We start from the raw sequence: 13626 nt of genomic DNA, 5'->3' as shown, positions 1-13626 counted from the left end.
ACTAAATGAAATCCAATTCTCGCTAAAAAGACAAAAAAAATTTAGCTCTAGCTAATTTGGGCCAAAATTAAATAACCTCGACTATTGGGTCAAGTCACAACTTCATGTTATTACAACTAGAACCCAAAAATTTCAACAATTACAAAAACTTCATTAAATGAGCAAAACAATTTTTACTTTAGACCATCTCCAACCCATGAGATAAAGCTTAAATATAAGCTTTAAATTCCCTATTGAAATTGAGTCTGGCTTAAATTATTCTAGACTCATCAAACTTTTCAAATCATTTTTTTTGTTTGTACTTATAATCCAAAGTTTGTGATCAAATGTGATCAAATCTAATGGTAAAAAAAAATAAAATAAAATAAAATAATGGCCCATAATTATTTAAATCAAATTTCACTTGAAATTTACAACTACCTGTGTATTTGTATGACTTTTAATTATTTTCTGAATTTAAATTCTTATTTTCAAAAAAGTTACTAGAAAAAAAAAACTATAATCATTATTTAATAATTTCGGGCTAAAATTTTAAACGATAACCATTGGAGGGGGAAAACAATTTTTTGGTTATGGCTTAAAATTTTATGGCTTAAACTTTTAAGCTTTATCCCAAGATGGTCTTAGGGATTTTGGACCTTTTTGTAAAGCATAAGCTTTTAGGTCAAAGTGTAATTACACAAAAGTATCAAAAGCTAATGTGCAAGGAAGCCACAAATGTGCCCTACTTTACTAGGGTGGCCGATTTTGGGATACCAAAAGTGTGAGTGAATATTTGGCAAAAGCTCAAAATTCAAAAAGTGAAAGAAAAGTGAGAGGAAAGTGTGAAGATGAACAAAACAAGAACAATGAAGAACATCAATTAAAAGAAACCCAAAACTCTCTCAAACAAAAGGGGATAAAATTTTAGGTTTCTTTGAAATTTCTACGTCACTTTAAATCTCATTTAACAAGACAAATAAGAACACAAACCCCCTCTCCTAAAATAGACAAGGCTGACCCTGTCATACAACTAAAACTCAATGGGCCTTATGGACCAAAACTCATTTGATACCCGAAACCTAAAACTAACATAAAGCCTAATATGAATCTTTCGTATGATTAATTACATAATTAATTAATCTTGACTATACTCAATTAAACTATTAATTGTTTATCCATCTCATTGTATTTCTTCACATTCATCCTTACTTAGTATGCGAACCATTAGGTTCTAGTTACTGAGGTAGTGGGTGATTGTAACCTTAACAATCGATTTTGAATTGAGATTAACTTTCAATTATCCCATTTGTTAAAGACTAGTGGTCACTAATCTTTAGGTGTTCCACAAACTATGAGTGACACCTAGCAATATGTCATGGCTATCCAAGCTAAGTATAAGTGGTTGGAGAACCTATCGAGTGACAACTAGAATGCAATACAGTCATTCTCTAATTCAATACTCTTGACTAAATTGTTTAAGTTGCATGTCTATTATCCAACGTGATACTTCTTTATGTGATTCTACTGAATGTGATTTGGAAAATGCTTCCTTAATCTCATTCATAAGCTTTGGCCAAAAACTTTTGATTCATATCTTAGAGTATTCTCCTTCCACCATGGAAGGTTAGAGATCCCTTGTTGTACATTTTCATGCCTACATGGTTAGGTAGCTTAACCCTAACAAATTTGTGGACATCCTCAGTGGAATGTCTTTAACATAGTCAAAGATAAATGACCTAACTATGATGTTTCAGGTCAAAGAACTATCTTGTATTATTGCAACTTTTGTGTTCTAACATGAAATGTATGTTAGAAATCTTTGTCGATCGTTGTTCCATGTACTCAATACTCTTTTAAGCACCTATATGTTTGTCTTAGTTTCTAACATTTAATGACTTGAGACTAGTCATACTCCCACTTGAGTTAACATAACACATACTAACCTTAGTGGATTGTCAATGCTCCATCGATAATCTTATGGTTAGGAACATTTTAGGAATGAACATAAGAGAAAGGTGTCATTGATCTAACTTGCTTAGATCACTTCTATCTGAAATTACATACATTTCTTGGATTATGTTATTGATTAAAAACATCATACAATATATAGAGATTCTCATACGCTTTCCTCTTTCATTAAACAAATAAGAGTTTAACATGATAAGTATTCCATAAGCTATTACATCAAATGAGTGGCATTAAAGGAATACGCCCAACAACATCATCCCACTCCATCGGTCCAACCGAGAGTAAGGTGCACATTATGTCACAATGAAGATATATTTGGTGGCTAGCAAGTATCTCACAGTCACTCTACAGTTGAAGTCCTAACAAGGATACACGGTCTATCGTTCTATAGGTTCTCTGACCAGAGTGGGTATCGAGGATACTCTCCATCGTACTCAACAACTCTTACTTAGATGCCAATTTGTTCAATTAAATCCCAGTTGTAAAATCCTAATTTCATGGTTGATTGGTCAGCCTGATTGGCCAGACCAACGTGAATGACCCACGATCCTCAGAAGATAGACTTTTCTAACCTATATTGTGCATAGGTTAGACTGTTACGAGCCATGCTGCAGAGGAGTCTGAGTGGACATGGACATTCTATTGACTCCATTACTTTGATGACTTAGAGAGTTGGCAGAGCACTCAAACCAACTCCACAACACCTATAAATATCCATCTTGACTCCTCTCAAATGGTTAGACAATTTGAACTATCTTAAAATACTTAACATCCATTATACTTACTTTCACCATTCTCTAACTTGATTGTCGAAGTACCTAACCATGAACCATTATCCCTGGTGCTTTGTTTCACGATCTCTTCTGTCTTTATTTTTTCATGTGCGCTTTTCCACCGTGAGTAGAATTGGGACTAACAATATTCTAAACCAGGATCAAAGAACATTAGGGTGTTAGAGACGATTGGAAGGGTTTTGTTGATGGAAGCTACAACCCTAGGCTTCTTGCAAGCCACTAGAAGTGTTGATTGAAGCATCGATCTTGATCAATGTTTTCTAGATTTGATTATGGTAAGGACATCTTCTTCACCAGAAGTATCATGGTGTTCTGGGTCAACGGAGATGGAAGGATTTTTCTTTGAAATAACATTGTTGGTAGAGTGATGATAGGAGCATATTTATGCGACTTAGTTAGCTTTTTTTCTTGCATTTACATAGTTAGTTTCTATTTATTATAGCGATTTAAGCTATTTTCATATGTTTGTAGGTTTAAATGACAAAGTTGGCAAGAAAGTGCAATTTGGAGCTATTTGGAGCAGTTTTGGGCTTGGAATGGATTGCACATGCATAGAGCAAGGTGGATGGACGAAATTGAAGTTCAAAAGAGGCTAGGAATGTACTTAACATCTGGAAGAATTAAATCAAAGACTTGGAGGATAAGGAATTAGCTATGAAGAAGGAAACATTATCCAAATTACCTTATCTTATCCAAACCTTATCCAACCTTATCTTATCTTATCCTATCCTAATCTTTTGCTACCTTAATTCCTGCTACAAAGAGGACATCCAAATGACATTAGAACACCTAAATATCAGGTTTCTAGAAGCCCTATCCTTCTACATTTGTGCCGCACCTTTCATCCCTTTCCTTCTAGAAATCTGCCACAATACCCTTTCTAGAAGGCCTATTCCTGCTGCAGGTTTTGAATCCCTTTCCCCTTTGGTCTCTGCCGTGTAACCCTAGTCTTTTTCCCCTAGGATTGTGCAATCCTTTTCCCTTCAGAAATTGTGTGAACCCTAGCCTATAAATACCTCATTATGCCGCACAAATCAGATCACCACCCTCTACCATCAGATCACCACCCTCTACCATATCACCACCATCCACACTCAAGAGCCTAAATTCAGAAAATTCCCATTGTGTCGCAGCAAGGAAGGAAGGAGGAGCCACCTAGAGCCATACTTGCCATTCAAGACGTTGGATTGTTGGAGCGTTTCTAGGTGTATTCTATCTTTGTTTTCAATGTTTAAATTTAATTATCTTTGTTTTGCGCACATGAGGAACTAAATTCGTTTTAGTTAGAGGTGAATTCAAAACCATGAATATATATATATATATATGTGATATGAATTAATTTCCTCTTGTTATTGTTTCGTAAAACATGAATGCGATTTACGTATTTGTTTGATTGATAACTTATTCTTATATGTTGATTAAGGAGGCCTACTTCGTTTTCATGCATGGATTTGATGCTAAAATATAAGGGAATTTCACCTAATCGTTATGATCTTATATTTACAAGTAGTGGAGGTTGCTAGTCACAATCATTTTAAGTAAATCCTATTTGTATTCGGATCCGCCTTACTACGATCCTGGAAAATCATGGTCCCACATTTATGATGGGAGGTAAAGTGCACACAAAGATATTAAGGCAAAAATATCATTAGGGATCACGTGATAAATTACATTTTATGAAGCATATAATGAACACGTAAAAGGATGGATGAAATCATCAAATACGCTTTTGCTCTACAATGATGATATTGGCGATTATGATTAAAGAGAAAAGAGTGACGGACCCCACATTTCAATCTTAGTGTGTTACAATATCATATGCTTTCATGCTTTATGTCTAATTCTTTGATTACTTAAAAATATATATTATGATTATTATCTTCTATTAGTATTATATTATGTTAAACAAATTAAACTTTAAAATTGGTCTAAGATTCGAAGGGGAGTAGTTGAGGAGAGTGAGAACAGGGCACGAACTTCCAAGGTTTGGCCTCTGCAATAGACCAAATAACATATCCACGCTGCTGCAACAATGTGGAAGTTAAAGGAAAGGGAAGAGACAAATAAACGGAGAACAAGTCTAAAAGACAATAAAATGGAAGCTTATAAAATGTATAAGAAAATGATATTTATAATGTCCTTGTACTTGGATCTTCAAAAACTAATATTGTCATGAATTATATCTCTCATTAGCTACGGAGTATATTCTTCTCATGTCGTTGAAATGTTCAATCGGTATCCATCACAATGTTGAAGAATGATTCGACCGTCCGATAAAACGTAATTTAGGAAGGTCTCCGCATCTCAAATCTTCATTCGCATTGCTTAATTTAATTTAAGGCGTAATTTTAGCTACCCTTGTAAAATTAGATTTTAATTTGACTTTGTTTTATGTAACTTAAAAATCTTCATTTTACGCTTTGAAACTCAAAATTCGTTCTCCTTTACTATCTAGAACTCGATTTTAATCTCATTTGCCCCCTAAAACTTAAAAGTCATCATTTTAGTCAATAAACTCAAAATTCGCTTCACATTTGTCTTAGGTCTATTAATTCCGCTAGGTGGGTTTAATTTGGTGTATCAAGCTAATCAATTTTATTTTTATTTTTTTTCATCTCTACAACTCAAGCACAACAACCCAAAAAAAAACAAAAAACAAAAATCCACTTCATAATTTCTTCTTGTAAAAAATCCACTTTATAATCAAATTCATTGGCACGTTTAACATAGTCTTATTAGGCGGTGAATCTCACATATGATCCACTTGATGACTTTTGAGTTTCAAGGAGAAGAGAGAATACACAAGTCAAAGTGAAACAAATTTTGAGTTTCAGTGAGTAAAGTGGTAATTTTTGGGTTATAGAGATAATGTAAGATCAAAATCGAGTTTCAAGGAGTGTACTTAAAAATAAGCTTTAATTTATGTAGACTATCGCTCGAGTACAAAAAAGAAAGGCCAATTGACCCCAATCACTTAAGATTAATCGGAAACTGTATACCAAAACAAGGAATCACATTTACATAACAACATAAACATTTCATTGCATCATCGATCAACTAGTGAAGTTGTAACTTGGAATCGAAGCTATCCATCTAACACATATTCTACAGAGTTGCTTTTAGACAGATCTAACCTTATCACACCAGAATTATCCTTCCATCCCAAAGACGTATCAGATGAGGATTCAATGCCACCATCCATATAAAATGCTGGTTGTGAGGGTACTGGAAGATCCAGAGAGTAGCTAGTAAGCATGAGAATAACTGTAGCCATGGTTGGCCTATCAGCTGTATTTGGTTGCACACATAACAATCCTATGTGGATGCATCTCATTATTTCTGGTATTGAACCACTCTTCGATATGGGATCTATTAGATTTGAAGCTGTGTCCTCCTTCCAACTTTTCCAGGCCTGCGTAAGTTTGTGAATTGTTAGAAATTAACAAAGTCAGATAGGACCTTTCATTCGTTAGTTTAATCTGAATAAATTGAAGGGATATGTATAACTCTTTGTGTTACTTACATAGCTTAGAAGGTCCTCCACGTTCCCACCACGACGGAAAGAACTATTTTTCTGTCCACTAATTATCTCCAAAACTAACACACCAAAGCTATACACATCGGACTTAACAGAAAAGTGTCCGCGCATTACATATTCAGGTGCCATATAACCACTGCATATCAACAAAAGCAGGTTTAACATTTTTTATTATATTCGAAACTTGTCATGGTCATGCCCAAATTATATTGTTGTGTGTTCTTAATTTACTTGATATGTTAAATGACATGAGCTTTGAGATTATAAGCCATACAAGATCTGCTAGTACTTACTACGTCCCTACAACTCGATTGGTTGCACCTTGTGTTTGATCAAGATCAAACAGTCTTGCCATTCCAAAATCTGCAATTTTGGGTTGCATTTCTCCATCTAACAAAATGTTACTTGCTTTCATATCACGATGAATTATTCTAAGACGAGAATCTTCATGAAGGTAAAGGAGTCCTCGTCCAATTCCTAATATGATCTTGTAGCGACTGTCCCAGTCCAAATGTGTGCTCTTGACCGGATCTGCACATTCAAGCAAGAAGACTTTTGTAATGACTGTTAATGACGTTTATAGCAGTGTACTCATTTTGGAAAGCATGTACATAGAAGAATTTACCATACATTCCAAAATAAAATCAGAAATCCAAGTTCCTAACCCTACCAAATATGAAATGATCGAGGCTTGCATTTGGGACAAACTCATAGATAAGAAGCCTTTCGTTTCCTTCCAAGCAGAAACCAAGGAGCCTAACTAAATTGCGGTGTTGAAGTCTGGCTACTAACGTGACCTCATTTTTAAATTCTATATCTCCTTGTGCAGAATCCCTAGAAAGCCTTTTAACCGCTATATCTTCTTGGTTCAAAAGCCTACCCTGCATTCAACCACCATCTGAATGTTAACTTATTTCTCACAATAATCATTTAACTGACATCTTTAGTGATACGATTCATTACCCTGTAAACAGTACCAAATCCACCTCGTCCAAGCTTATTTTCTTCGGAAAAGTTATTTGTAGCCGTTCTTATGGAGCCAAAGTCGAACTGCAAGGCTTCTGTATTAAGAATTTCATCTCCTTTTTTGCATGAGAGAGAAGCAATATGAAACCAAAAACTAAATAAGGCCATTGCACGCTTATTTAATTAAAAAGATACATATATGTTAATATTTGAGTTTAAATTCTTATATCAATAGTAGGTGTTCCATGAGGCCATTCTGTTTCATGGAAAGTAAAAGCTAACTGATCTAAAACTTACCTCCAAGTTTTTCCTTCATCTTCTTCACTCTCAGATAAATGCAGATTGATATAATTAGTACCAGGGAAACAACAACTGCGACAACCGTAATGATCACAGTCCGAGAAATTTTACTCTTCTTTCCTGCACAAATCAGAAATATAGCTTATCTGATCATATCGGATTATATATGGGCCTGAATTTTCAATTATCTAAATCTTTTCTATCACTAGATATAACGAATGATAATTTATTAAACTTCGAGACCAAGTTACAAATTAATTTGTTTCTAGTTGGTGCTACAATCCGAAGGAAAGAATCAGACATATTACTCAGAATAAGGTGGGATAGAAAAATGATGCCAAGATGTCCAATTTGCATATCAAATAATTAAACCACATTTTTTTTTCAAAGAGTAATGGGATTTGACGTATATAATACCTGCTGGAATCGCAGTATTGGCCGGTGGTGTTGCCAATGGTGGGGATGGTGGTGGTGTTGCCAATGGTGGGGATGGTGGTGGTGTCCCATTTGTTTGTCCAACAAAGGGGAAATTTTCATACCTTAAGCTACAACTTGGGGTCACAGCTCTCACACCAAGTGATCCATTACAACATGATCCAAGACCTCCCGAAGCATACTCTAAGCAATGAATACAACTTTGCTCGGACAAATCTGGGGTGCACTGAGCAAGACCATATATTGTTATATTAGAACTTCGAATGGTTGCGTTTCCTGATGCAAACTTCCGAAGATCACCACTCGTTGCTGCTTTGCCTCCTAGTCCATTAAATAAGCGAGAAAGCTCTTGATTGAATGCATCAAAGCCCGTGGATACATTGTCTACATTCCAAGCATTGTAAGCCGGACTAATTTCCATTATGCCATATATGGAGCGGTTTGAGTAGCGTAACATACAATTGGGTAACCATCCAATTGCCTCCTTCTGATTAGGACAATTATTCGTGAGACCGTTCGCAGCGTCAGAAAGGCAGGTACCGCAAGTTTCCTTTGTAATATCTCCTCGACAGAGCCCGATTGCATAAACTGTGTCGTTGTTTTCGCCAAGGGAGGAATTATAAAAGCCGTAGCCGTTGTTGGCATCGAATAAGGTGGAGAGGAGGCTATTGAGGTTTGTTTGATAGGTGCTGCCAGTGGTGTAGTTGCCTTTGTCGTTAAAACAGTAGGCTGCTGGAATTCCATGAGGTCCAAGCTGGGCTTGAGTGAAATTAACGTTGATGATGAGTAACAAAATTTGCGTACAAATGGACGATAATCTGATTAATCTTGAGGAAACCATGGCAAAAGTAAAAAGAATAAGGTGATCTTCAACTGCATAAATGCTAATTAAAAGCCAATGGGAAGGATATTCTCACGAGTTCTTGAGTATTTTAATTGATTGAAAGATTGATTGGAATGGGTGTGGTGTGACTTCTGATTAAGACAGGGCGATCGTTTCAAGGTTTCACTCTAGTGTGACTTCTAACTAAGACAACGTTGGCGGTCATTTTAAGGTTTAACTCTGATGTGGCTTCTGACTAGGACAACATTGGCGGTCATTGGAGGAGGATTATGTCCTCTTAATCTCTCTCTCATTCTCTCGCCTCCAACTTAAAATATTATGATTAAGTCACGTTATCATCTTATATTGATTTTTTTTTTAGATACAAAAGGACAAAAACCAAAATTTGAGAGGAGGGGAGGGAAGGGAATGAAAATAGAATGGAAGAAAATCCTACCCCTTAAAACAATCCAATCCAAGTTCTTAGAGCATTGAAATTGTAGGTGTAGTAATTAGTATTAAAATGCAGCTTCAGCGCTTTTGCGAGTGAAGAACAAGAAAATAATGTTCTTGTGTTGGTGAGGGATTAAAAATTATATGAAAGATTGTGTGATATAAGATTATTACTATTTACGTTAGAAAAATTTTACAAGCAAAATATTTAATCAATAAAAGTCCACATATAAAAAAACGTAGATTTTTTTCTATTTACGGGCATTATGTGTATATAAAACTAATTTACCATTTTTGTCTTAAGCAGCAAAATTCCCATTCCATCAGGTTATCATTCCACTTCTTCATATCATCTGCAACAAAAGAAATTATATCAACATAGAAGTGATACTCATCAATTGAAGTCCACATTGTAGAAAGCCTTGCCAGAAAAAAAAAGGACGGAAAATTGAAAACCCAAAACATGATACAATTCATCAACCAAAGGTACAAAGCGGACTATGTGATTTTATGTGAAAACATCATATATTCACCATTTATTATCAAGCACAAATCCAGCAAGAGTTTACTTTGAAGTATACATATATAAGAATAAAGTTTAGTAAGAATAAAGTTTAGTAGATTTATACAGTATAGATAAAGTTTTACAACATCCAATTCTTAAACTGATTAAAATTAAAAATTAGCTACGTATTGATCAAATATGAAAAAAAATGGTGATCATTTCAAAAGTTAAGATTTATAAATTCATTATTTCAACTAAACTTTTAAATATTTATGTTGGTGTCACTTTTCTAGGTTAGCTATATTTGAGTCTTCAGGACCCAAATGCAACCGAGAAGAAATTAGCATATATGGTCGGCAGGAAAATATAGAAACCTTGTTACATATACAAAGCATTGGTACTCACTATGTTCCCACCACTCTTCTTGTATTGGTTTTCGTCTTATCCTTACCAAATATCAATGTTCTAAAAATCGGTCTAGGCGCCGAGCGATGGCCAATCATCGGGATTAACTCTTAATCGGGAGAAAAATCAGGGAAGCGATGAGGTGGGCACCGAGGCAGTCTGGGTGAACCTTGGGCGGCCTAGGCAATCGACTGGTTGGATTAGGCGGTCTAGAATTTCAAATTTTTTTTTTTTTCAAACTTGAGAAAGGATGAGTGCAGTGTGTCATGGAATTTCTGAGTTTGCTAGTTCTTATGTTGTGAAGACAAAAGGAGGAAAAAGGTGAGAAAATGAGTTTCTCTCTCATCCTTTCTGACACGCCCCAATATCCCCAAATACCAGGATAGGCACGTGCTGACCGACACATGAAGGTGATGAAACCATTTTAAACATGTATGTAAATTAAAATATGTAATTAGAAAGAAATATATTAATGCAGGAACGTGTTCAAAGTATACAACTAATTAAGAATAATGTGAAAGGATGATTATAAAAAAATATATGAACCAAGGAATGGGTACCACACAGAGAAACCTCAAAGATCCCGATGTGAAATTTCCCTGACACCAGGACTGTTTGCCTCGATTTTAACTCTTGAGGGGTCGCAAACCTGAAAATGTGATTAGACCAAAGTTTATAATAATAATACTAATAATAAGAAAACCATTTTATTTATAAACATACAAACCCCCTGTTTTGAAAACATATATTATACTACATAATAGGTTTTTCTAAAAACCCTACCATGCCAGGAAATCATTCGTAAAACAAGTATGAGTAAAACCATGCTCAATAATGATACAATCATCGCCTGAAGGCAAATCCATAAATCTCATTAATCTTGTACTCTCTAAGGGTATCATAGTCGCTGTGGCTAGTGAATCTCTTCGACCCTGCTTTCGACAGTGAAGCTGGGGGCATGGCATAAATATCATCAACTCCTCATCCGCCCAAAGGCAATACTTCTCCATTACCTGAAGGTGAAGCTGTACGACACTAGGTTACGCCAATGAAGAAACATGGTAGGCCTCATCACTCGCAGGTGAAGCTGTACGACTTTGGGTTACGCCGAAGAAGAAATATATACACCGAAAACATATCTCAAAAACTCATATCAAATCCAGAGCTCTAAAGCTCAAAGCCTTATCTCATAAATCCATGATAAATCATATCCGTAAATCCACTTGAATCACAATCGTAAATCCAATATTTCATAACCTTTAGTAATACATAATTTTAATGAATCGTAATTATTTAGTAAACCACAAATATAGAAGTTCGTAAAGCATAATATAAAACATACCCAAATCATGAATTATGAAATGCATGCTAGGCTAATATTTTATAAAAGCATATAAGTTTAGAAGGGATCCACTCATAGGTATTTTATTGCCTGGGAACCTCTCGAGCTAGCGAGGATGACTTCGTTTCCTGCCAATGTGCCTAAACACAATTAAGGACCATTTAGTAAAACTCTACAAAAGCATTAGAATTTGGGAAAACAGACGGCGGATTCAGATTCAGCACGTTGAAAAACCTAAGGAGGGACCTCAGGTTTCCCCCTAAGCGCCACCACACCAGCCGCCACTAGGTGGCGACCAGCAGCCTCGACTTGTCGAAAAATTCAATAAGTTCAAAAATTCCCAAATTTTACAGAAATAAAGATGTCATTGATAGGAACAACTTTCATACATGGGCCGAAATCCAATTCGGCCAGAAAGTGACCCGAAAATCCTTTAAACCGTCAGAAACCTAAAAAATAGGTGTTTGTCGATTTGTCTCCTCCGATTGTTCATCGCCCCCAAACTTGTTTGGGGTTTGATCTAGATGTCAAGGGGAGTCGAGTGACGATGGTGGTCGATGGTGATGATTGCAGAAACGGTCGAACGCCACCGTGGTGTCCTCGAAGCCGTCAACGCGAAACCCACAAACCTAGGCCTATAATCCATCAATTAATTGATGAAAATGGAAGATAAGAGGTCACTGAGTAGGTTGCAAGTGGTGGCGATGATCAATTCGTCGGGAAAACGCCAGAATCAATGTCGGGGTGTGTGGAGTAATCGGGTCGGGTCATGCAGGAATTGGGTCGAAGGATCCGGTGCTTCTCTCTTCTTTCTTTTCTCCTTTCTTTCCTCTCCCATTGGTCCATTGTTTTCCCCCTTTCTCCCCATTGGGCAGCTTCCCCTCATTTCTCTTATTTCCCTTACCTCTTCTCTATCCATCTCTCTCAGTTCCTTCTTTTATCCTCTCATCCTTCCATCTTGGCCACACACGTGGCACCATCTCATTGCTCCAACAAAGTCTAGAGCCTTCTAGATTTCTGGTCAAATGACCATTTTTCCCTCTACTTCGTTTTTTAATAACTCCTTTGTTATAACTCCAAATTACGTTCCGTTTGCACCCACGCCTTCGTAGCGACGAGTACTACGAGGATACACCAAGAGAACGGATCTTATGTGACACAACAAGGTGATCAACAAAAGTCAACACATCTGCCTCGAATGGCATTTTCGTAATTTCACATTTAACAATTATAAAATTCATAGTAATTGAGGACGGGTTGTTACACTTTCACTCCCACGTGACCACCCTCAAACTTTCCCATTTAATTTATTTTTTAATTTTGTCCAATCACGTTTGGACAGCTAGCATCAATTTGATCTTCCCAAAAAAGAAAATGGTTTGTCAATACCTAGCACCAAGTTACTATTGATTGTTTTCATAAAAAACATAGGTCGTCAATCCCTAGGTGTGTTTTTGCTAATTGGTGTGGCTCCCCTCTTTATGTGTCCAGTGTCTCATTTTGCTTTCTACACCCACATATTTGACACTTTTATTTGTTTTTAAATTCAATATAAATTAATATGATCTCTAAAAATATTAAGTTACTACGAACTTGTTTATCTTATAACTTAAATTCATCAAATTACTAAAAATATATAATAAATTTACTTAAATCCGCTTAGTCCACCTAGTCGCCTAGGCGCTAAGCTCCATCATGCCGCCTGACTAGAACCTAGCGTTTTTTAGAATCTTGACAAATATTATTTGGAGTTAACCACGTTATCCTCACCAACAATGAGAAATGAAATATATGTTATAAAGGTAACTACGTACTGCACAATCAAAAGATTAGCTAAAGATAACATATCCAAAATGTATGTTAGAAATTATTGAAATTACAAAAACAAATCCAAAAATGAAAAAGAAGAAAAATTGTTGAACAATTGGCTAATGATTAAACTTAACATGTTACTTACTATAATTCTCCGCAAAATAATACTTTTCACATAGATCTGAACCCATCTTCCATTTTTAAAATTGCTCGCAATTTTTTCTTTTCCCACAATTCTTTTCTTTTGTCCACATCCATTTATCACACATAATCCAATACAATAGCAGCTCGAAATACAAAATT

At 35.7% G+C, this 13626-nt stretch overlaps 1 pseudogene; it reads right to left on the bottom strand.

The window, feature by feature from the left end:
- Nucleotides 1–5829: 5829 nt before the first annotated feature.
- LOC103962031 lies at nt 5830–8824 on the bottom strand (annotated as a pseudogene).
- Nucleotides 8825–13626: the final 4802 nt, after the last annotated feature.

Source organism: the organism of the source record quoted next, unplaced genomic scaffold, assembly GCF_019419815.1.
Source record: "Pyrus x bretschneideri cultivar Hongxiangsu unplaced genomic scaffold, Pyrus_bretschneideri_v1 Contig15, whole genome shotgun sequence".
Lineage (NCBI taxonomy): Eukaryota > Viridiplantae > Streptophyta > Magnoliopsida > Rosales > Rosaceae > Pyrus > Pyrus x bretschneideri.
Note: the sequence above shows the minus strand (reverse complement) of the source record. Positions and strands in the feature narration are given on the sequence as shown.